General features: G+C 48.8%; 1 protein-coding gene across 1 annotated transcript in view; it reads right to left on the minus strand.

The window, feature by feature from the left end:
* The window catches only part of LOC142301440 (uncharacterized), a 177,228-nt gene extending 153,640 nt beyond the window's left edge, over window positions 1–23,588 (minus strand). Inside the window, exon 1 of the mRNA XM_075342446.1 lies at window positions 23,506–23,588. The gene's annotated coding sequence lies outside the window, so the exon portion shown is untranslated. The remainder of the gene's footprint in view (window positions 1–23,505) is intronic.
* Between the last annotated feature and the right edge of the window lie 2,872 nt (window positions 23,589–26,460).

The raw sequence follows: 26,460 nt of genomic DNA on the forward strand, positions 1-26,460 counted from the left end.
ATAGTCCTCTTTATAATGTAATATAATGTAATTGGCCCCACATAATCCTCCATATAGTATAGTGCATAAACCATAGTCCTCCAAATAGTATAATGCACCTCCCATAATCCTCCATATTGTATAATACACCACTATAGTCATCTGGTGTAATGCACCCCATAGCCCTCCATATAATGTAATGCATCCCATAGTCATAATGCAGCTCATAGCCCTCCAAATAGTATAATGCACCCCATAGTCCTCCATTTGGTGTAATGCACCCCATAGTCCTCCATATAATGTAATGCATCCTATAGTCCTCCATATAGTATAGTGCACCTTATAGTCCTCCATGTAGTATAATGCATATCCCATAGCCCACAATATAGTATAATGCAGACCCCTCAGTCGTCCATATAGTACAATTCACGCCCGTAGTTCTCAATATATTACACACCCTATAGTCTTCTATATAGTATAATGAATCCCCCTTCAGTCCTCCATATAGTAGAAAGCACACACCATAGTTATTGATATAGTATAATACACACCCCATGGTTCTCCATATAGTATAATGCACCCCATAATCCTCCATGTAGTAAAATGTACCCCATAGCCCTCCAAATAATGTAATGGGCTACATAGTCCAATATATAGTATAGTGCATGAACTATAGTCCTCCATATAGTATAATGCACCCCCATAGTGCACTATATACTGTAATGCACTCTATGGTTCTCCATATAGTTTAACGCATACACTATAGTCCTCCATTTAGTATATTGCCCCCCCCCATAGTTCTCAATATAGTATAGTGCATACCCAATAGTCTTCCATATAGTATAATGCAGCCCCCTTAGTCCTCTATATAGTATAGTTCACCCGATGGTCCTCCATATAGTTTAATACATACCCTACAGTCCTCCATTTAGTATAATGCACATCCAATAGTTCTTGATATTGTATAATGCACACCTAATAGTCTTCCATATAGTATAATGCATCCCCCATAGTCCTACATATAATATAATGCATTCTCCATAGTCCCTCATATACAAAAATGCACCCCCTATAGTTCTGAATGTAGTATAATACACACCCCATAGTCCTCCATATGGTATAATGCATACCCCATAGTCCTCTATATACTATAATGCACCCCATAGTCCTCCATATAGTGTAATGCACCCCATACTCCTCCATATAGTATACTGCACCTCATAGTCCTCCATGTAGTATAAAGCACACCCAGTAGTCCACCATATTGTAAAATGTAGACGCCATAGTCCTCCATATAGTATAATGCACTCTATAGTCCTCCATATAGTATGATGCACTCCCATAGTTCTCAATTTAGTATAATACACACTCCATAGTCCTCAATATAGTAAAATGCATAATCCATAGTCCTCCATATAGTATAATGCATACCCAATAGTGCTCCATATAGTATAATGCACCCCATAGTCCTCTATATAGTAGAATGCACACCCCATAATCCACCATATAGTATAATGCATACCACATTGTCTTTCATATTGTATAATGTACCACATAGTCCTCCACTTAGTATAATGCATCCCCCATATTTCTCGATATAATGCATACCCCATTGTCCTCCATATAGTCTAAATCACCCCATAGTCTTCCATATAGTATAATGCACTCCAAAGTCCTCTATATGGAAATATGGCCACCAGAGAACTCACTGATTTAAAAAACAAAAAAACAAAAAAAAACCCTTACCTCTCCTCAGTCCCTTGCTACTCTAATCTCCATGGCAAATGTTCTGCAGCTCTCCACATCTCGGCACAGCAGGCACACAGCAGTGACGTCATCGCACTCGCTGCAATGAGTTCTCAGATGCAGCCAGAGAATAATGGAGGAGGGAGCGGACAGCTCCCTATTTCATCATTGCTTACAAATGTATCAGCATCTAGGATGCGATACAGTTGAACGTGCGATGACGGATGGGGGCCCATTGCGACCATGTGGTCTGCTGCCATTGGCTGTACACCAGTGCATTCAAGATTTTACCATATCCTACCACCTTCAACTGAAAAACATTTCACAATCCTTTCGTCAACCCTGAATCTACTAAAATATTTTTGCCTGCCTTCATCATTTCCCACCTCGACTACTGCAATATCCTCCTCTCTGATTTCACATCTAACACTCTTGCACCTGTCCTTAACTCTATTTCCTGATTAATCCACCTCTCCCCTTGCTACTTTTCTGACTCTTCCAATATCTTGACTGGCTTCAAGCAAATGCAGTTTAAACTACTAAGAATGACTTAATGTCAGAAATATTCTGTCTCCTCCATATATTTCCGAAGTAATCTCCCTTAATTTCCCCACTCGTAACTTCCAGTCGTCACAAGATCTCTTTCTCTTCTCTCTTGTTGCTCTCATACATTCCTTACTCCAAGATTTTTCCTAAGCGTTCCCCATCTTTTGGTGCTCAGTGCCTTAAGACATCCAATTGTCTCCCACATTTGGAAACTTTAGACAAAACCTGAAAGCTCAGGAAAACTCATAGCTTGCAAATTCCCCGCTGGCACCTCATCACTAGAGATGAGCGAACCAGCCGCGGTTCGGCTCGAGCTCGGTTCGCCGAACCGAGGTCGCACCGTGTACCGGAGAGTGCAAGGGCAGGACCTAGGACAGGACATGACGTCAAAGCCATGTGACCAGTCTGTAGCCAATGAGATAATAGCCACGTGACTGGTCACATGGCTATTTTGACGACGTCAAAGGTCCTGTCAGTGCTGGTTATGGGGAGGACGCAGCGATCATCGGAAGGAATAGTGACAGGAGACAGAGGGCAGGACTCATCGCGGGCACCGGTAAGTGTTATGGCAATGTTTATTAACTGTATGTGTACATTTATAATGCGTTTTTATGTGTTTGTGATTGCCTCCCATTCTTTCCTATTGGTTCGAGTTCGGTTCGTCGAACGTTCGCCGAACCGAACTCGAGCGGGAGTGCACATTTGTGTATCGCCGTGTACCGGCGACATGCTCTAGCACACGGTCGACTCCCCGTTCTGTTAGGGTCCGGCTGACACAGCCGGTCACTAACGGAGATCACCGTTGCCATAGCAACGCAGTTAGCGGTGACGTCACCGCTAACCGAGGCTCCGGGAATCACATGATCAGAGCACCGTTGCTATGGTAACGCGTCTGTCAGCGTTACCGCTGTTACCGCTAACAGCCAGCAGCACTGATCTCTCACGGAGTGAAGGCTGCACGGGAAGCAGCGTCTTCCCCCATGCAGCAGTGATGGAGCTGAGCTGCATTTGTTGAACGAGAAAGACAGAAGACCATGGATCGTGGAGGGCTGACAGTGAGTAATAAACATGGAGTCTCTAATGTGTCTGTGTATTTATTTCTATTAAAAGTATTTTTTCTCTGTGTGGTGTCTTTTTTTTAACCCTTTATTGTAGATTCTTAATGGCTGGGTCAAACGTGCCTGACATTAAGAATCTCTGGCTTAATACTAGCTAGTAAAACAAAGCTAGTATTAACTCATTATTACCCAGCAAGCCACCCGGCTTCAGGGCTGTTGGAAGAGTTGGATACAGCGCCAGATGGCGCTTCTATGAAAGCGCCATTTTCTGGGGCGGCTGCGGACTGCAATTCGCAGCAGAGGCGCCCAGAAACCTCGGGCTAACCTGTGCTGCGGATTCCAATCCCCAGCTGCCTAGTTGTACCTGGCTGGACACAAAAATGGGGCGAAGCCCACGTCATTTGTTTTTTAATTATTTCATGAAATAAGTGAAATAATTAAAAAAAACGGGCTTCCCTATATTTTTGGTTCCCAGCCGGGTACAAATAGGCAACTGGGGGTTGGAGGCAGCCCGTGGCTGCCTGCTGTACCTGGCTAGCATACAAAAATATGGCGAAGCCCATGTCATTTTTTTGGTGGACAAAAAACTTCTGCATACAGTCCTGGATGGAGTATGCTGAGCCTTGTAGTTCTGCAGCTGCTGTCTGCTCTTCTCCATACAGACAGACAGAAGCTGCAGAACTACAAGGCTCAGCATACTCCATCCAGGACTGTATGCAGGAGTTTTATGCCCCTTGAAAAAATTATGTGGGCTTTGCCATATTTTTGTATGCTAGCCAGGTACAGCAGGCAGGTATGGCTGCCCCCAACCCCCAGTTGCCTATTTGTACCTGGCTGGGAACCAAAAATAAAGGGAAGCCCTTTTTTTTATTATTTCATGAATTTCATGAAATAATTAGAAAACAAATGACGTAGGCTTCGCCCCATTTTTGTGTCCAGCCAGGTACAACTAGGCAGCTGGGGATTGGAATCCACAGCACAGGTTGGCCTGAGCTTTCTGGGCCCCACTGCTGCGAATTGCAGTCTGCAGCCGCCTCAGAAAATGGCACTTTCATAGAAGCGCCATCTTCTGGTGCTGTATCCAACTCTTCCAGCACCTGCCTGCTATACCTGGCTAGCATACAAAAATATGGCGAAGCTCACGTCCTTTTTTTGTATTTTTTTGGCAAAAAAATTAAAAAATGCTTCCCTGGATTTTCCATTGCCAGTGAAGGTAACACCAAGCAGTGGAGGTTAGCAGCAAGTAGCTGCTTGGATTACCCTTGGCTAGCAATACAAAAAATGCAGCGGGAGCCCATATATATTGTTTTTAATTATTTATTTAAATAACTAAAAACAAAATGGGCTTCCCTGTATTTTGATTGCTAGACATCACAGTGCTGTAAAAATAAATCTTTAAAAAAAATGACGTAGCGCTCCGCGGTATTTTTGATTCTCAGCGCAGATAAAGCAGATAGCTATGGGTTGCCACCCCCATCTGCCTGCTGTTACCTTGGTTGGCAATCAAAATACAGGGAAGCCCATTAATTTTTTCTATTTAAAAAATAGTTAAAAAAAAAATGACGTTGGGTCCCCCCATTTTTGATAGCCAGCTAGGGTAAAGCAGACGGCTGTAGCCTGAAAACCACAGCTGGCAGCTTTACCGTGCTTGGGGATCCAATGTGGAGGTCCCCCCGGGCTCTTTTTTTTTATAATTATTTTATAAATATTAATAATTACACAAAAAAAGTAGGGTCCCCCCCAAATTAGATCACCAGCCAAGGTAAAGCGGACAGCTGTGGTCTGGTATTCTCAGGGTGGGAAGGTCCATAGTTAATGAGCCGTCACAGCCTAAAAATAGCACTAGATGCACCAATCCTGGCGCTTCACCCCAGCTCATCCCGTGCCCTGGTGCAGTGGCAAACGGGGTAATAAATCGGGTTGATACTAGCTGTAAAGTCACCTGAGATCAAGCCCAGCAGTTTGTGATGTCATGGCGTCTATTAGATACCCAACATCATAAACTGTCAGTACTAACAAAAAAAAAAAAAAATCGACAAAAGAAATTTATATGAAAAAACAGTCCCCAAAACATTCCCTCTTTCACCAATTTATTGTAAGAAAAAAAATAAAGGGGTCCCACGACGTCTCTGGACCGTCTAGAATATGGGGGGAGACACTCAGGGAACGTATCCCCCATTTTCTAGGAGTGCAGACCCTTCATGTGAGGAGTGTGGGTGCAATGAATCTGCACTCACTCTCCCCGGGTCCACAGCAGCAGAGTCCATGTCGTAATGGTTGCTATCAAAGCTGCAATGCCCTGCTCATGAGGTAAGGGCATGCCTAATCAGGAGAACTATTCTACATTTCCAAATATTGGTATTTGCTGATATTATTGCTATTCCACCTACTATATATTGGGGATAGGATCTTGGAGATGGAATACCCCTTTAAGTCCAGTTATCCAGCTGAATGAATACTTAACAACAGAGCTCGCTATTTAGATGTGTTTTCTTGTGGCGTATAACGGACTCTCATGTTTGGTAGTCGCTCTCCTGATCAATTATGTTCCTTACCTCATGAGCAGGGCATTGCAGTAATAATAATAATTTATTCATTTATATAGCGTTATTAATTCCATAGCGCTGTATGTCTTTGGAGTGTGGGAGGAAACCGGAGTACCCGGAGGAAACCCACGCAAACACGGGGAGAACATACAAACTCCTTGCAGATGGTGTCCTTGGTGGGAATTGAACCCAGGACCTCACCGCTGCAAGACTGCAGTGCTAACCACTGAGCCACCGTGCCGCCCATTTAGCTTGCAGATGCATAACCACCACTCACTGTGTCTGAACACAGGAAGCTGAGCTGACAGCCGCTCTGTGCATGCGGCAGCGTCTATTGTGAAGGAGAGGGTCGTGGGGGGATCAACGCTGCACAGGTACCGTGGGACACCGGGGAACACCGGTGGGGTTATAGGGGGTGACCTGGCAGGGCCTGGGGAGGAGTTTTCTGTCGCATGTGTCATGGCACATGCGACAGAAATCAGAGGAGTAGGGTGAATGCGGCCGGCGCGCTGCTGTGCGCGCGGCCATCTTGGATTTCTGGGAGGGCATCAGGGGGGGCACTTTGGCGACACCGGGGGACCGGAGGGGACCGGGGAGGAGATTTATCATGTTTGTTCATGCCAGATGGGAGATAAATAATTTTTTACCGGCGCTGTCATTTACTGTAACGTGATCATCGGTGTACGGTGTATACCTGTGATCACGTGAGCGGGGACCAGAAACAACGTCCTGAATCATGATCTCCAGGGTCTCAGCTAGCCCTGAAACCCCGGAGATTTTCTGACGCTGGGGGGCGCTATTCACTTATTTCTGCCTGCTGGTTATAAACGGCAGATCAGAATAAGGCTACATTAACACGACCGATCCATTTTTGTGGTCTGCAAAAAAACAGTCCGTTTTTTTTCACGGGTGCTTCCGTGTGGCATCCGTTTCTGTTCTGTAGACGGTCCGTATGTCACCTGTTTGTCATCCGTGTGCCTTCCGTTTTTTTTGTGTACTGCAAAAAAACTGAAGGAGGGAAAATACATAAATTTACCCAGGATCCATAGCTTCAACCTACATGAGACGGTCACATGTTCACTCCAGTGCCATTTTCTACTGCTTTTCACAGCATAGAGCGCTCTGGTGATTTTCTTGTGCTTGTACACTTCATATCAGTCTTTTCTGTCATTATAATGGCAGAAAGACACATAATGTCCCACTCTCCTGCATTTTGTAATTTTGCACCCTTTGGTGCCTTTCATGTGGCACTAAGGGGTGCTTAGCTTTGTATTTAGCCAAAAAAATGAAAAAAAAAAAAATGACGTGGGGTTTCCCCTATTTTTGTAGCCAGCTAGGGTAAAGCAGATGGCTGCAGCCTGCAGACCACAGCTGGCAGCTTCACCTTGGCTGGTAATCCAACACTGAGGGCACCCCACGCTTTTATTTTAAATTAAATAAATAATTAAAAAAAACAAACCACGTAGGGGTCCCCCCAAAATTGGATCACCAGCCAAGGTAAAGCAGACAGCTGGGGTCTGATATTCTCAGACTAGGGAGGTCCATGGTTATTGGACTCTCCCCAGCCTAAAAATAGCAGGCCGCAGCCGCCCCAGAAGTGGCGCATCCATTAGATGCGCCAATCCTGGTGCTTCACCCCAGCTCATCCCGTGCCCTGGTGCGGTGGCAAACGGGGTAATATATGGGGTTAATACCAGATGTGTAATGTCACCTGCCATCAAGCCCTGGGGTTGGTGAGGTCAGGCGTCTATCAGATACCCGACATCACCAACCCAGTCAGTAATAAAAAAAAATAGACAACAACCATGACGATCCACACTGTCCCAGTCAATGAAGAGCAGGATGTTCCCCATTGGCTGGGAGAGCAATGCAGTGACTTGAGCTAACATCAATAGGTCAGCCCAGGTCACTGCAGGGGATGACAAGTGCTGCTGTCAGCTAGGTACATTACCTGCGCTGATCTCCTGCACTGCTGACAGCACCTGTCACTGAGTTCAATGACCTTCACAGCCAAGTATCGCGAGAGGCCCGTGACGTCACCGCTAGTCAGTCTCGGGTCGGAAGCGAGAGAAGGTGATGTGACAAGCGGCGGCCATGGAGGACAGTGACAGCGCTGAGGTCGGGACTTCATCACCGCAGGTAAGCCGAGCGGGACCATGTGTGCAGAGTGCCAGGTGGGCGGAGCCTAGAGAGGTAATGTGTGCAGAGTGCCAGGTGTGCAGAGTGCCAGGTGGGCGGAGCCTAGCGGGGTAATGTGTGCAGAGTGCCAGGTGTGCAGAGTGCCAGGTGGGCGGAGCCTAGTGGGGTAATGTGTGCAGAGTGTCAGGTGTGCAGAGTGCCAGGTGGGCGGAGCCTAGCGGGACCATGTGTGCAGAGTGCCAGGTGTGCAGAGTGCCAGGTGGGCGGAACCTAGCGGGGAAATGTGTGCAGAGTGCCAGGTGGGTGGAGCCTAGCGGGACCATGTGTGCAGAGTGCCAGGTGGGCGGAGCCTAGCGGGACCATGTGTGCAGAGTGCCAGGTGTGCAGAGTTCCAGGTGGGCGGAGCCTAGCGGGGAAATGTGTGCAGAGTGCCAGGTGGGCGGAGCCTAGCGGGACCATGTGTGCAGAGTGCCAGGTGGGCGGAGCCTAGCGGGACCATGTGTGCAGAGTGCCAGGTGGGCGGAGCCTAGCGGGACCATGTGTGCAGAGTGCCAGGTGGGCGGAGCCATGTGTGCTGGCGGCGGAGTGCGAAGTGGGTGGAGCCTAGCGGGGTCATGTGACACTGAGGACGTCAGTGTCGTGGACTGCATGGCTGGGGACAGGTGAGTGTGAGTGTGTGTGTATGTATGTATGTATGTATGTATGTATGTGTACATGCCGCATGCAGAAGGGGGCGGAGCGAGCTGAGCGGGGAAGTGTCGGCTTCCTGCACACGTAACTAGGATAAATATCGGGTTACTAACCAAAGCGCTTTGCTTGGATACCCGATGTTTATCTTGGTTACCAGCTTGTGGCAGGCTGCCAGCGATGGCTCCTGCACACTGTAGCTGTAAAAAGCCCTGCTTTTTGCTGCTAGAACCGTTCTCGAACGTAACTAGAACTATCGAACTTTAGCAAAAAGCTTGAGTTCTAGTTCGATCTAGAACAGCCCCAAAATCACTCGAACCGCGAACTGGAGAACCGCGCTCAACTCTACTCATCACCACCAGAGCTGCTCCAACCCCCTGACCTAATATTGTCTTCCCCGTTACCATATACACTGAAGAGTAAAAGGTTAACAATGTTTCAACTTTTAGGCTGTGCGCGCACTGGAAAATGGAATTTTCTCAAGAAAATTCCGCAGGTATTCAAAGATTACCGCACCCGCGGTAAAAAACCGCGGCAAACCGCACCCGAAAACCGCATGCGGTTTGCTGCAATATTACCGCGGTATTGTTTACGGTATTGCCGCGGTTTTGCAACGTGCGGGTTGGTATGTGCTTTATTGCATTCAGTGCAATAAAGCACATTGAAGAAAAAAAAAAAAAGTAATTTCATTCTGAGATAATAGATAGATAGATAAAGAGACAGAAGAATAGATAGAGGGATAGATAGAGGGATAGATAGAGGGATAGATAGAGGGATAGATAGATAGAGGGATAGATAGAGGGATAGATAGAGGGATAGATAGAGGGATAGATAGAGGGATAGATAGATAGATAGAGGGATAGATAGATAGATAGATAGATAGATAGATAGATAGAGGACAGATCGCTGCATTTCCCACGGTCGGCAGTGAGTTCACATTACCGGCCGTGGGAAATGACCGGTAATTACCTCTGCTGTCTCGCTGCGAGGCTGCATTCATTCAGCGCTGTGTATCAGTCGCGGCTGGATGTAAGCAGCCCAGGAGCTGTGGATTACGCCGGAGCTTTGTTTCGGGAGGGGTTAATAAAATGGTGAACGAGGCTTGTTTGTGTTTTATTTAAAATAAAGGATTTTTCTGTGTGTTTTATTCACTTTACTTACGGGTTGATCATGTCAGCTGTCACATAGACGCTGCCATGATCAAGCCCAGAGTTAATGGCGGTGATCCGCCACCATTAACTCCTTGTATTACCCTGACTGCCACTGCTACACGGCGGCAGGAAGAGCCGGGGACACGCCGGTACTGCCGCATAATGCATGCGACAGTCCCGGGGCAGCTGCGGCTGATATTCTCGGCTGCGGGAGGTGGGAGTGAGGCGGGGGACATTAACCCTGCCCCTCTCCCTCCCCAGCCTGAGAATACCGGGCCGCCGCTGTGTGCTTACCTCGGCTGGACGGTAAATATACAGCGGAGCCCACGTGCTTTGTTTTCTATATTTCCGTTTGCTTTCTATGTGTGTTCTATGTGTCTGTGTTCTATGTCTGTGATGTCTGTGTCTGTGATGTCTGTCTGTGTCTGTGGGGTGTGTGTGTGTTTGTGTGTGTGTGTGTTTACTCTCTGCTCTGCTTCCTCTTCCTGTAATGACATCACTTCCATGCAAAACCGCAGGCAAGCGATGTACATTACCGGAGGTAAACCGCGAAATACCGCAGGGAATAACGCAGGAAAACGCAGTGAACCGCACAGAATTTGCTGCCTGCGTTATTCCCTGCGGGATTTCACGATTACATTGCAGTGAATGGAGTGAAATCCCGCAGCGACGTGCGGAAAGAATTGACATGCAATTGTTTTTGCTGCGGGAATCCCGCAGCAAAACATGCAGCTGTCAAATTCCGCCTAGTGCGCACAGGATTTTTTTTTACCATAGGTTTTGCTGGTGATTCACTGCAGAGATGTTATGAACATTTTCTGCAGCGAAACATGCAGCAAAACCGCAAAAAATCCGCGGCAAAATCCGTTAAGTGCGCACAGGGCCTTAACGTTCAGGCTCCATATCTCATCATGCACTACAGCCAGTGGCGTAACTAGAGTTGGATGGGCCCCGGTGCAAAGTTCAGACCTGGGACCCCCCCCCCCTCCACATACACCAACACTTAGAGGTAAAGGATAATGACACTGACACTCAGGGTACAGGATAATGACGCTGACACTTGGCTCTCACCCAGAGCAACCTGAAATCCCTCTATCAGCACCCAGCTTTCCTATGTTCTGATATTTATCTTGTCCTCAGCACCCAGCTTTCCCATATCAGAGCATGAGAAAGCTGGGTGCTGAGAGATGTATAGCAGAGCATGAGAAAGCTGGGTGCTGAGAGATGTATATCAGAACATGAGAAAGCTGGGTCCTGAGAGATGTATAGCAGAGCATGGGAAAGCTGGGTGCTGAGAGATGTATATCAGAACATGAGAAAGCTGGGTCCTGAGAGATGTATAGCAGAGCATGGGAAAGCTGGGTGCTGAGAGATGTATATCAGAACATGAGAAAGCTGGGTGCTGAGAGATGTATAGCAGAGCATGGGAAAGCTGGGTGCTGAGGGAAAGAGCCTTTTTCCCTCAGCACAAAACGTTCCCATCCACTGCTTGTATCTTTGTCCCCCTTGTATAAAGTTCTCAAAATACTATAATGGCCCCCACATAGCCTTCCAAAAAGTATAAAGGGTCCCACATAACCTTTCATATTAGAATGCAGCCCTATAGTCCTCCATATATTATAATGCATTTCCCATAGTCCTCCATGTTTTATAATGCACCCCCATAGTCCATGTATAAGGTAGGCTCCATAGTCCTCCATATAGCCCCCATAGTCCTATATGTATTATAACACAACCCCATAAAACTTCAGATGGTATTATGCAGCCCCATACTACTCCATGTATAATGCACCCCTATATTCCATGTATAAGGTGTCCTTCATTTTGTATTATACAGCCCCCTCAGACCTCCATTTATAATGCATCCCTATAGACCTCCAGTATAATGCAGCCACATAGACCTCTATGTATAAAACACCCCTATATTCCATGTATAAGGTGTCCTTCATGTTTATTATGCAGCCTCTCCAGGCCTCCATATATAATAATGCAGCCAACCTCTCCAGGCCTCCATGTCTAATATACCAGCCAGCCTCTCCAGACCTCCATGTATAATATAGCAGCCAGCCTCTCCAGGCCTCCATGTATAATATATCAGCCAGCCTCTCCAGACCTCCATGTATAATATAGCAGCCAGCCTCTCCAGGCGTCCATGTATAATATAGCAGCCAGCCTCTCCAGGCCTCCATGTATAATATAGCAGTCAGCTCCCCAGGCCTCCATGTATAAAAATGCAGACAGCCTCTCCAGACCTCCATGTATAATATAGCAGCCAGCCTCTCCAGGCCTCCATGTATAATATAGCAGCCAGCCTCTCCAGGCCTCCATGTATAATATAGCAGCCAGCCTCCCCAGGCCTCCATGTATAATATAGCAGCCAGCCTCCCCAGGCCTCCATGTATAATATATCAGCCAGCCTCCCCAGGCCTCCATGTATAATATAGCAGCCAGCCTCTCCAGGCCTCCATGTATACTAATGCAGACAGCCTCTACAGGCCTGCATGTATACTAATGCAGCCAGCTTCTCCAAGCCTCCATGTATACTAATGCAGCCAGCCTCTCCAGGCCTCCATGTATACTAATGCAGCCAGCCTCTTCAGGCCTCCATGTATACTAATGCAGCCAGCCTCTCCAGGCCTCCATGTATACTAATGCAGCCAGCCTCTCCAGGCCTCCATGTATACTAATGCAGCCAGCCTCTCCAGGCCTCCATGTATACTAATGCAGCCAGCCTCTCCAGGCCTCCATGTATAATGAGCCTCCCCAGGCCTCTGGCCACCGTGTATTCACTAATATATATATATATATATATATATATATATATATAAAAAAAACAAGTACTCACCCTCTCTCTTCCTGCTCTGTCTTCATGTCTCCTCATTCCACTGCTGCTGTCCTTACTGCTCCCCTCATTCCCCAGCCGCTGCTTGTCCTCACTGCTCCCCTCATTCCCCAGCCGCTGCTCGTCCTCACTGCTCCCCTCATTCCCCAGCCACTGCTCGTCCTCACTGCTCCCCTCATTCCCCAGCCGCTGCTCGTCCTCACTGCTCCCCTCATTCCCCAGCCGCTGCTCGTCCTCACTGCTCCCCTCATTCCCCAGCCACTGCTCGTCCTCACTGCTCCCCTCATTCCCCAGCCGCTGCTCCCCTCATTCCCCAGCCGCTGCTCATCCTCACTGCTCCCTTCATTCCCTAGCCGCTGCTCCTCCTCACTGCTCCCCTCATTCCCCAGCCGCTGCTCGTCCTCACTGCTCCCCTCATTCCCCAGCTACTGCTCGTCCTCACTGCTCCCCTCATTCCCCAGCCGCTGCTCGTCCTCACTGCTCCCCTCATTCCCCAGCCGCTGCTCGTCCTCACTGCTCCCCTCATTCCCCAGCCACTGCTCGTCCTCACTGCTCCCCTCATTCCCCAGCCGCTGCTCGTCCTCACTGCTCCCCTCATTCCCCAGCCGCTGCTCGTCCTCACTGCTCCCCTCATTCCCCAGCCACTGCTCGTCCTCACTGCTCCCCTCATTCCTCAGCCGCTGCTCATCCTCACTGCTCCCCTCATTCCCCAGCCGCTGCTCATCCTCACTGCTCCCCTCATTCCCCAGCCACTGCTCGTCCTCACTGCTCCCCTCATTCCCCAGCCGCTGCTTGTCCTCACTGCTCCCCTCATTCCCCAGCCACTGCTGTGTCCTCATTGCTCCCCTCATTCCCCAGCCGCTGCTCGTCCTCACTGCTCCCCTCATTCCCCAGCCGCTGCTCGCCCTCACTGCTCCCCTCATTCCCCAGCCACTGCTCTGTCCTCACCGCTCTCCTCTTCCACCTCTGCTCGTCCTCCTCCCTTCTCGTTCTCCCGGTGCTCCGGTCGGCGCCCTCCCGTCCTGCGCTCTGTGCACTCTGAGCACAGCAGTCGCACAGGTGTGACATCACCACGCAGGCACGGGGGGGGGGGAGAGGGGAATGATGATGCATAGAGTGCCGCCAGCAGCTCTATGCTTCAACATTACTGTGACGGGGGATGGGGCCCTGCTGCCGCCGCTGACACCAGGCAGGGGGGCCCGGTGTCGGCGGCGGTAGCGGGTCATATAGCCGCCGCGTGGTTTGTGACAGATCAGCGCAGCTCCTCCCTCACTGACAGGAGTTGGCTGCTGAACTGCCGGGCGGCCGCCGGGCCCCTAAGCTCCCGGGCACAGTCGCAATGGCGACCGCTGCGACCGCGGTAGTTACGCCCCTGACTACAGCTTTGAATGTGAGACTACTTTCATTTTATAGGCAATCTTGGCTATCTCATACATAAATTTGACTTGCAACTATATATATTAGCATATGATTAATTATGCAGATACTTGTCATGTCACTGCATTGTTACTGTTTTGCTTCTTATAGTCTAAATTTTAATTTTTATTATTTTGTCAGTATTTTCTAAATCCATTTTTGGCTTTCAACCTCCTTCTTTGCATGATCTCAATCAGATTCAAGCATGTTTTGACTGAAATCTGACTCCAGGTCTAGTTTACACATTACCAATGTTTTTGCATACTGGTCAACTCATTTTGATATGTATAAAACTTGTTATTCAACTCTACCCACAAGTGTTCGATTGGGTTGAGGTCTGGAGACTGTGGAGGCCAATCCAGTATTTATACCTCATTGTTATTGAATCATTTTTTCGCCAATCTTGACGTACGCATAGGGTTATTGTCCTGCTGGAACACTATATCTTCCTTTTCATACTCATAGTACTCGAGTGTACGTTTTAACTCATCTTATAGGATACTCACATATAGCTCAGCATTGAGACTACCATTGATTCTGGACAAGTATCCAAACGTAAAGCAAGCCTAATTCATCAGGCTTAAGGCTACTTTACACACTGCGATATCGGTCCCGATATCGCTAGTGTGGGTACCCGCCCCCATCTGTTGCGCGACACGGGCAAATCGCTGCCCGTGCCGCACAACATCGCCCAGACCTGTCACACATACTTACCTGCCCGGCGACGTCGCTGTGACCGGCGAACCGCCTCCTTTCTAAGTAACATCCCGCCCACCTCCTTCCTTCCGCATAGCGGCCGGGAGGCAGGTAAGGAGAGCTTCCTCGTTCCTGCGGCGTCACACGTAGCGATGTGTGCTGCCGCAGGAGCGACGAACTACATCGTTACTGCTGCAGTAACGATAATCGAGAATGGACCCCCATGTCACCGATGAGCGATTTTGCACGTTTTTGCAACGATGCAAAATCGCTCATCGGTGTCACACGCAGCAACATCGCTAATGCGGCCGGATGTGCGTCACAAATTCCGTGACCCCAACGACTCCGCATTAGCGATGTCGCAGCGTGTAAAGCCCCCTTTATTCCACCGAACTTGACAACTCTTTCAATGTATCTGTTCATTAGCCACTTTTCCCCTTGTTTTTTTCCAGACCCATTTGCACCTATCAGAGCCTAGTTTATTGACATTCATATAATCTCTACAAATTACCCATTTCCAATCTTATGCTATCCACTTATTGTACTTTTATGCAAACTTGAGCCAACACTTCTTATCACTATATTGAAGTCGAGGCTTCTTCACTTTTATTCTAGTCACCGTTCCAGACTTGTGTAATGAGTGTAGCACGGTGCCAGAATGAAGATCTGTGATTTCACTATTATGAAGCATACAAGCCACCTCTACTACCATGTATGCTGCGACAAAACTGATAGAACTTGTGATGAGCCAAATTGCTGACTCCAATATTTTGCCTGGATGTCCACCTCTTCGCTTTTGAATGGATGGACGGACTTCATTTTGTATTTGTCATGTCCCCACCAGAGTCCGCTCCTGCGACTTCTCCTCCGATTGCCAGGCGACACCTTGTTCCCACCGTGGATAGTGCTGGGGATGGTAGAGGTGGGCGAAGGCTCCGCTCATCCACTAAACTGGATTTCCCTGGGACCTGCAGTACCACTGGCTGACTGTGGGTGGCGTGTGTCTTCCAGCTGAAGTTACCATCATTCAGCTATAGCCAATTGGAAGACACCACACTCTTCTTATTCTCCCTCCTGTCTGCTAATCACTGCCAGAGATAGTTCTGTATTCCTGGTTCCTGTCCCGCCCTGTTCTGTTTAGTGATTCTGGTATTCTGACTTCCGCTTGTTTCCTGACTACCCTCCTGCCTGCTGTTTCTGTACCTCGCTACCAGATCTGGATTTGACCTCTGCTTTGTTTTTTGATTACGTCCTTGCCAGCGTGATTCTGTCCCTGTTTTGCATTTCCCGGTTCGACCCTGACTGGCTACTACTCTCATTGGACTGTAGCCTACCACAGGTAGTGATCGCCAGGGCCCTGTGTAATTACAAATCCCTGTATAGGGGTTAAAGGGTTTCAGGTTCTCGGGGTCCTGCTTTGTGAGTGGCTTTCCTCTAGCCTGTCCATTACAGCCAGTCTGAGTCTGTGGATCCGGGTAGGCGTTACAATATTCTTCCAACTGTCATTGATCTCACATGATTCAGTTTGGCAATTTTCTTGGCCAAGAGACCCCTATCGATGAGCTGGATGATGCGGTTTCTCTTTTGATAGAAGATTTTCTTCATGGCTGCTGCTCGATTAGAACCAGTGACCTTTCGCTTGGGAATCAATCTAATAACACACTAAAGTATTAGAAAATGTGAGAACAGGTTGTAATTTGTAGTATACAGGAAGGAAAAGATTTTGGAACCATCAGGAGCAAAACAGTAACAATGCAGTGACATGACAAGAATCTGTATAACTAGTCATATGTTAAATAGTTGCAAGTCAAATTTACGTATGAGCCAAGATGATTGTCTAGAAAATGAAGGTAGTCTCACGGTCAATGCTGTAGTCGATGGTGAGATATGGAGTCTGAAAGTCCAAAGTTCAAAACATTGCGTGTCACTGTAGATTATAAGCCTCAATGGGCAGGTTCCTATATGATTTATTATTTTATGTGTATGTTATGGGTAGGTAACCCTCTTTGCATATACAGGACCCTTGCATTAATGGTGCTTTAAAAAGAAATACATAATACTAACAATAAATAGAACAAATACACATAGTTGAATATAATCATAAATATATAAATACATGGCCAGAAGTTAAGTCGATACTCCACCATAAAAAAAGAGCAAAGAAGAATGCTTGTTGAGCACGAGCAGATCAGATGCTATAATTTGCACAATAAGCATGCTTAACCAGCCATATAGCCACTGTTCCAAACCAGAAAATTACCATGTTGCTTAATATAGTACTGAAACCACACAGGCAGGTTTATCAATTGAGCAAGGAGGGACTGGGGCATAACAACTGTATTGCAGAAAAAATGAGTCTTTTTCAGCGAGGCAACATGGCATACAAGCTATTAATTTCTATCCAAATTATACGTACCACAACTGAATTCATGTTTAAAGCGAACCTGTCACCACTTTTTTGGCGTATAAGCTGTGGCCACCAAAACCGGGGTCTTATATACAGCATTCTAACATGCTGTATATAAGAGTCCAGGCCGCTATGAGAACATAAAAAAACACTTTATAATACTCACCTAACGGTCGCGCTGCGATGGCATAGGGCCTAATGGGCGTTTCCGTTGTCTGTTGCCGACGCCGCCTCATTTGGCCATCTTTGTGCTCCTTCTCTAGCCGCGGTGCATGACGCGTCCTACGTCATCCACACTCGCCGGCATTCAGGTCCTGAGTAGGCGCACTTTGATCTGCTCTGAGTAGGGCAGATCAAAAGTATTGTAGTGCACCTGTGCAGGACTGGCGAGTGTGTATGCCGTAGCCGCGTCATGCACCCAGGCTTCAGAAAGAGGACGAAGATGGCCTAAAGAGGAGGCGCCGGCACCGGAGAACGGAGATGCCTCCGTGACCCGATTCCACCGCAGCGCGACAGTTAGGTAAGTATTATAAAGTGTATTTTATGTTCTCATAGCGGCCTGGACTCTTATACAGCATGTTAGAATTCTGTATAAAAGAGCCCGGTGGTGGTAGCCGCAGCTTATAGGGCAAAAAAGTGGTGACAGGTTACCTTTAAAGGAAATCTGTCAGAAGGTTTTTGCTATGTAATCTGAGAACAGCATGATGTAGGGTCAGAGTGCCGGATTCCAGTGATGTATCACTTATGGGACTGCTTGTTGCAGTTTTGATAGAATCCCTGAAACTCTACAATAGATATAACACTGGTCAAATTGCTGAGCTGTGTATAACCCTGCCCACACCACTGATTGTCAGCTTCAAGTGTATATGGAACATTGTTGGCAAGCTGTAAATCAGCGGTAGGAGCATGGTTACACAGATTAGCCTGAATTGTATGCATGTGAGACCTAGTCCAGCAGTGATAATCTCCCGTTGATAAAACACTTACTATATTGAAATTATGTGAAAAGCAATATGGCACTCCTTGAAAGTATAGGTGCTCAGATAGGATCCAAATCCTTATAATTCAAATTAGTAGAAAAAGATTCGGCACTCTGAGTGGAATATGTTGAAAAAAACAACTTTTATTTCAGTGGTCCAAAGGTTATAGTGTAATACACGAGACGTTTCGATCCTAATTGACCTTTTTTCAAACATACACTGAAAAGGCAAAAATAATACAGTATATAAGCTATAAATAGCAAATCATGTACAAAAATCAAGACAAATGGGACAACAGTAAAAGTACCTATTAGTTGTCCCATATGTGTGCCGCCCCAGCAGCGGTCGAACTGCTCGGATCCAGGGGTGATTACTCGTGGCTCGAGGGTCTCCGAACCCGGAGGCTAGGGGCCACTCTTAAATGTAAAAGGGGAAGGGTTATTTACAGGGGAGATATAGTTTGTGACGCCACCCGTGGTGTGCGGTAACGGAGAGTACCGCCGCTGCGAGTACCGGGGTTGATGGAATGTGGCCAGCTAGATGACGTTTTCCCTCCAGGGGTAAGAAAGGCCCCAGGACTCTGGATGGTGGGGTGCAAGGCAGCGCAGGCTCGCTGGAAGCAGGGGAGTAATCAGGTACTCACTCAGACAAAAAACAGACGCTGACAACGTGGTAAACCAAGTCTTTGGGTGCCGCTGCCCTCTTGGGGGAGCTCGTCCGGGTATCCGTCCCCTGCAGCACTGCCTGATGGTCCGGAGCCTTGCCTCCATGCACAAATTTTAGTAGTGTTCAAGTGGCCAGTAAGCTTGAAGCTGTCCGGGCCCGGCTCCCCACTTTTTGAGTGACAGAGCTATGCTCTCAGGAGCTCACGCTTGGATTTCAGTGAGCTGATTTGGTTGGAAAGCCCTATCCCCCTCATTGCACTAGTGCCCCCGATCTCTGAGCTTCGTGGGGACAGTCCATAAAGGCCCTGTCCTCCGCCAGTTAATTGCCGGGTTGCTTGAAGCTTCTCCCCGACCTAGGGTCCCGTACCCCGCCATGATTTCGGTCCCAGACCGGCTATTGTACTTGCTGCTGACAGTCCTCCAAGACTAGTCCAGGCACCCAGTCCCAATATCCCGCGACCGGGTCTCCGACTCCTCCGGGCCCAGACCACCGTCTGCAAACCAATCTTCTCCTCCCCGGGAGCCACACGCTCCCACCTAGCTCCTCACTGCTCGAGGGCTACTCTACAACTCACTTGTCACCTCCCTGCCTGATCCCTAGGTGGGCGGCCCTCTTCCAGCTTAGCAGCCCACGTGTGTGACTGAAAGGGTGTGGTGTGAGGTGTGATTGGGATTTTTGGATGCTGATGGAGGCAGTTCTGCAAGTTGGGAACCCAGAACCAAGAGGGGTTGAGTCCTGCACTAAGAATAAAGAGCGTGCAGTCCCCTGTGATGCTGACTAGTCCAGGGGCGTCACATATGGACATACTGTATATGCTCTTTATAGCTTATGTACTGTATTATTTCTGTTTTTTGTTTTAGTGTTTGTTTGAAAAAGGGCAATTTGCACCGAAACATCATGTGTATTACTATCTTAACCATTGGACCACTGAAATAAAAGTTTATTTTTCCCTATATTCAACTCAGAGTGCCTGATCTTTTTCTAATTGTCCCTCCAGTGAGAAAGGAGACAAATTCTAGCGCCACCTATTGGAAGTAGCAATCCTAAAAGTCAAAAGTGGCTTTTTAAACAAGCCTTTTCATAAGACTTAGGGGTACTTTGCACGTTGCGACATCGCTACTGCGATATCGTCGGGGTCAAATCGAAAGTGACGCACATCCGGCGCCAGTAATGATGTCGCAACGTGTAAAGCCTAGATGCACCGATAAACGATCACAAAAGCGTCGTAAATCGGTGATCTGTGCAGTGTCGGACATTTCCATAATGTCGCACTAATAGGAGATACGATGTTGTTCCTCGTTCCTGCGGCAGCACACATCGCTGTGTGTGAAGCTGCAGGAGCGAGGAACATCTCCTACCTGCGTCCGCCATCCACCGGCAATGCGGAAGGGAGAAGGTGGGCGGGATGTTTACGTCCCGCTCATCTCCGCCCCTCCGCTTCTATTGGCCGCCTGCCGTGTGACGTCGCTGTGACGCCGCACGACCCGCCCCCTTAGGATGGAGGCGGGTCTCCGGCCAGAGCAACGTCGCAGGGCAGGTAACTGCGTGTGAAGCTGCCGTAGCGATAATGTTCACTACGGCAGCTATCACAAGATATCGCATGTGCGACGGGGGCGGGTACTATCGCGCTCGGCATCACTATCATCGGCTAACGATGTCGCAGCGTGCAAAGTACCCCTTTAACACTTTTGAGTTTTGAACAAGCCATGAGAGCTATAATACAAACAGCTTCAATTAAAGTGCACCGATCACCAGGATTTTCCTAAATAACCTAAAGCCAGTGCTATACTGGCACTATCAGGCTAATTCTATATGTGACGCACTGTCAAAACCAGGTAGTCACACAAGAGGCCCCCGCATAGCACCATCCCTCACAGGGTTACATACAGCCGACCTGAAACCCTAGCCACCCCCCCTCAGAGCAAGTCAGGCACACCAGTGGACGGGACCAGGCAGTTAGGAAACGCCCATCTAGGGGTCTACACAGCCCGGGGTGGGAAAACAGAAGAGATCAGATCAGTCTAAGGGGTACTTTGCACGCTGCGACATCGCTACTGCGATATCGTCGGTGTCAAATCGAAAGTGACGCACATCGGGCGCCGGTAACGGCGTTGCAACGTGTAAAGCCTAGATGCACCGATAAACGATCGCAAAAGCGTCGAAAATCGGTGATCTGTGTAGCGTCGGTCATTTTCATAATGCCGCACCAATAGGAGATACGATGTTCCTCGTTCCTGCGGCAGCACACATCGCTGTGTGTGAAGCCGCAGGAGTGAGGGACATCTCCTTACCTGCCTCCACCGGCTATGCAGAAGGAAGGAGGTGGGCGGGATGTTTACGACCCGCTCATTTCCGCCCCTCCGCTTCTATTGGCCGCCTGCCGTGTGACGTCACTGTGACGACGCACGACCCGCCCCCTTAGGAAGGAGGTGGGTCGCCAGCCAGAGCGACGTCGCAGGGCAGGTAAGTGCGTGTGAAGCTGCCGTAGCGATAATGTTCGCTATGGCAGCTATCACAAGATATCGCATGTACGACGGGGGCAGGTACTATCGTGCTCGGCATCGCTAGCCGATGCTAGTGATGTCGCAATGTGCAAAGTACCCCTTAGTCGAGAGTTCAAGTTGAGAAGAGTGGAGGCTGGGGCTAGGTGCAGCTCCAGCAGAGGTGAAGCTCAAGTTGACAGATGCCAGGGTCAGAGCCCTGGTGCCTTGGCTAGGTGGCAGACGGTGGTCTCTGTCAGCAGGCGACGAGAAGACAGCAGCCGGAGATCCGAGGTGGACCGGGACGGGGTTGGAGCCCGCCGGTACCGACACCGGAGAACCGACCCGGAAACCGTGCACAGAGGGGGTACTTGGACTCTGAAGCCAGGACCGGAACCAACGGCCTAGCTAATTAACCAATTGAGGGCAGGATTTTAGGTCCTGTCCCAACCAAAGTCCCAAAAGCAGACAACCACCCACAGAGAGGGATAGGGCAACCGCCAGGGCCCGATAGATCCCATGGGTCAGCGTCAGCGGGCATGGCTCCTCAGGTACACAACAAGCCGGGAGCGGACTCCCATGTTCCATACCGGGAAGTCCAACAGAAGCAAAAACAGTGCAGAGGGAAAAGACGGCGACCACCAGCCCGGGTGGGGGACCAGAGTACAACCGGCCGCGGCGGCCGGCCACCAGCACCTTGGTTTACCAAAAGACTCATGTGATGTATTCAACTGTGAGTAACCAAACATCCCCTGGTACGTCCGGGCGCGCAGGCCCCTGCCATCGCCATTCCCTGCACAGAGCCACGGGGCCCCGGGGCAACCATCCCTACCCACGGAGGGGTTAACATCCAGCTGCCATTACATCTCCCCCGGGGTTTGCCACAACAGCAGCAGTGGTGCCACCTTTCACCACACACCGTGGGTGGCGTCACAAACTGAATACAGCCAAGCCCGTACAACTACGTCCTCCTTTTCATTTGGCGTGTCCGTGTGACCCCCAAGTCGGGAGGATCCCTCAAGCCACACAGCGGGCCCGGATCCGAGCAGCTCGGCCGCTACAGGCGTGGGGGCGGCACACCCCCATACTTTAGTGGCATATAGATTTTGAAACACAAACAAGTAAAGTTTGTAAAATGAGCAGAATTTTTATTGGCAGCAGCTATCAATCAGCTAATAGCTGGGGTGGTTTCCCGCCCTCTGTTTGTCCGACCTCCCCCTATGTGTTATTTATGCTAATTCTATTATAGAAGTGCTTTACTAAGTGGCTAGAAGGACCTTTGCTGATGTCATAACCATGTGACCAGAATGGGTGGGCCTCAGCCAACATAGCTGATACCAAGAAGCAACATTATTTTTCTGTTGGCTAAGGTTCCGCCCCTTCTGGTCACATGGGTATGGTCAGCAAAGGTCCTTCTAGCCACTTAGTAAAACGTTTATATAATAGAATTAGCATAAATAACAGACAGGGGGGGATGAACAGGCAGGTGGCGGGGATCACTATGAATAATACCCACCCCAGCTATCAGCAGATCGGCAGCTGCTGCGAATCAAAAAGCTGCTCATTTTACAAACTTTACTTGCTTATGTTTCAAAACCTATAGTCCGTGTGACGGGTGTTAGCAATGTTGTGCGCCACGGGCAACGATTTGCTCGTGACGCACAACCGACGGGGGCGGGTACCCTCGCTAGCGATATCGCAGCGTGTAACATACCCTTATTTCATTTATTTATGCTTACCTATATAAGTAAAATTAAAGAAATTCATAGAAATTTAAAAATATTTGTAAATAAATGATTCGTAAACATTTATTTTCTTTTTCCCATCATATTTTCTACTGACTACAGTGTCTTAAAACTTATACTTTTTATATTGAGCTCACATCAAGAAGCAAAATAAATATGATAATCTTTACAATTTGACTTTTTACAGAATCCCAAAGTAACTTCTGAACTGGGATCTACAGTGAATCCATACATACAGCCCAGAGTTCTCATTCTCAGATGTAGGTATATAGATATATTGCTATTATAAGGCGTTATAGGTTTAGTGCATACATGTTAACAACCCAATGTACAACTGCTGGTATGCAAACAATTGTACGGTGGTAACAGTTCCTCATTACTGTCCATGAATCTTAGGAAATATATGAAATATATAACTTACATTGAGAAGACCAACTTGTTAGGCTGTTCGGAGTAATACCACCATGGCGATGTGTGTGGTGGGAGAGCAGGGAGCATTGCTCGCACAGCGCTCGCCCTGTAGAGTTTGGAGGAATGTTGCTTGGTTACATAGGCATTGGATTTAGTTTGTACACTACATACGGGCTCTTTGTGTTACTGTAGTACCTGCTCTCTATCCGGGAGACTTTCTTCATGGAGAATACAAAAGCAGCACACGATTGATTCTGTGTTTATGGTAATAATAGATTCCATAAAATATGTATAAGCCCCGGCTGACACAGCTTTTTGGGGTCAATGATCAGGGAGACTGCTGGAAACAGTTGCCAGGCATATTGCCAACTATATGTAATAGTATTCCTATGCACTGGCTGTCTCGTTAGTCCAGTTAAAGCAATGACAAGAATAAGACAGGCATGGACTGCTAGCCTGTCTCCTCCTGTGACTTGGATTGTTCATGATTATTGTACTTGTTTTTATTATGTATACTCCTTTTTGCATGTAAAGCACTATGGAATACATGGCGCTATAATAATAATAATAATAATAATAGTAATATACCAAAAGGACATCCTGGTGTATATTTTGGTGACCTCTCTTGTCCTTACCTACTGTACTACTGTGTAGTTTTCCAGGTAACCTGACAGCGAAGTTTACTTCTACTAATTACAGTGCTAGATTTATCATTTAAAGGGAACCTGTAAGGAAATTTTGAACCCCCAAAACCATTGGCAGACGTACTGTCGGTGCAGCCAGTGCAGTTGCATTGAGGCCCAGAGGTCCAGGGGGCCCTTGCTGGCTGGTTAATAATGAGGGCAATCTGACCTGTTGTCCGGAGCCAGGGGGCCCCAGGCCAGATTGCCCTTACCACAGGCAGCGCGCCAAGCAGGGGGCAATTCTGTAGCTCCGTACAGTGCAGGCAGCGGAACGCAGGAGTCTGTTCTCTGCTCCCTGTGTGGCACCCCTGAGGCTTCAGTCACCACGGGGTACTGCACCTCACTTAAGGTGCGGTACTTATCCCGGGTCCGGAGGAGGTCAGTGCAGGTATCACACACATCTTATTTAGCACACACCGTAAGTTGCCCTCCCCACTGGGGGAGGGTCTAGGGTCGGGTCTTAAGGTTGCTAACCAAACACTTGGGCATCCACCCACTAGCGACAGGGACCCAGGGGAGGGGCAGCCACCAGGGGGGAGTAGGAGCCACACACACAGGAGGAGAGTCGAGTTCCGGGAGGGAACAGGACAGGAGTGGCTACCCGGTTGCTCCTGTAGGACAAAAGGAGAACAAAACGGTTGCGGTGCAGAGCGTTTCATTGCTCCCTCAGAACCGGCGCTGTGCAGGGTGCAGAGCCCTAGGGTGGAAAAGAATTCACGTTATATCACACAATCTGCCTGACAGGGGGATTGTATGTCCCTCTGGCCACCACAAGTTCCTGGAACACAGTGGCATATAGGGTCCGGAGTCGTGATTACGGTCAGGCTCCACCACGGATCCGCGTCACCTCACGGGAGCTTATCTTACAAGGACTGGGGTCCCCAAGTAGCTTTAGGCCACGGGGATCCGACACAGAAGGTGCAAGGGGGAAGGGCCTCTCGAACTACCGCACCAGTACTGACTTCTGAAGGATCCGGGATCGGCTGGAGCCCATCACGGCAGAGACCGGTACCCCCGGGCAACCAAAGGACAGTTAGTAAAGACCTGGAACCGCAACTGCCTTGTCCGTCCTTCATTGCCGGCGTCGGCGCCCCGCACTTCAGCGCCAACGGCTGCTACTACTTCCATCCTCCTCCCTGGGGCCTAACTTCGCCTTCGGGAAGCTGAACTACCCTAGCTGCGAGACCATCCGCCCCAGAGGACTGCAACCGCAGTGCTGGCTAATTCCTGGCCGCATACTGCAGGTGGCGTCACAAGACAACTCCCATCATCCCAATAATCCTCCATCCTCCTCCCTTATATTGTACGCCTCGGGGCCACGAAACCGGGGGGCCTCCCGTGACATCCCAGACCCGTCATCACCGACCCGGCGATGAAAAAGTTGAACCCCTACCCCGTGGGTGCTACACCTGCCTGGCACTTTCTCAGGGAGACACACATGTGCGCCCATGATGACACCAGTACGGCGCACGTACGTCTCATTTGAAAGTGCCCGGCAGTAGAAGAAGCGGTGCAGCGGGGGCCCAAATTGAGAGGTGAGTGGTGAGTTTTGTTTTTTTTTGTAATAGACTGTGGATGGGACAATGAGGAGGGGGAGATGAGTGGTAAGTAATAGTCTGAGGAGGGGATAATAAGGAGGGATAGGTGAGTGGTGACTAATAGCCTGAGGAGGAGAGAATAAGGAGGGGGGGGTTTGGATTAGAGTAAGCGTACCGTCACACTTTAGCGACGCTCCAGCGATCCTACCAGCGATCTGACCTGGTCAGGATCGCTGGTGTGTCGCTACATGGTCGCTGGTGAGCTGTCAATCATGCAGATCTCACCAGCGACCAGTGACCAGCCCCCAGCCAGCAGCAACGCGTGGAAGCAACGCTGCACTTGGTAACTAAGGTAAATATCGGGTAACCAAGGGCTTGGTTACCCGATATTTACCTTTGTTACCATCGCACACCGCTTAGCGCTGGCTCCCTGCACTCCTAGCCACAGTACACATCGGGTTAATAAGCAAACCGTTGTGCTTATTTACCCAATGTGTACTCCGGCTACTTGTGCAGGGAGCAGGGAGCTGGCACTGGCAGCCTGAGAGATGCGGTGCTAGTAACTAATGTAAATATCGGGTAACCAAGAAAGGGCTTCCCTTGGTTACCCGATATTTACCTTAGTTACAGCTTACCGCAGGCTGCCAGACGCCAGCTCCCTGCACATTCAGATCGTTGCTCTCTCGCTGTCACACACAGCGATGTGTGCTTCACAGCGGGAGAGCAACGTCAAAAAAATGAACC

The sequence above is a fragment of the Anomaloglossus baeobatrachus genome, chromosome 4 (assembly GCF_048569485.1).
Source record: "Anomaloglossus baeobatrachus isolate aAnoBae1 chromosome 4, aAnoBae1.hap1, whole genome shotgun sequence".
Classification (NCBI taxonomy): Eukaryota; Metazoa; Chordata; class Amphibia; order Anura; family Aromobatidae; genus Anomaloglossus; species Anomaloglossus baeobatrachus.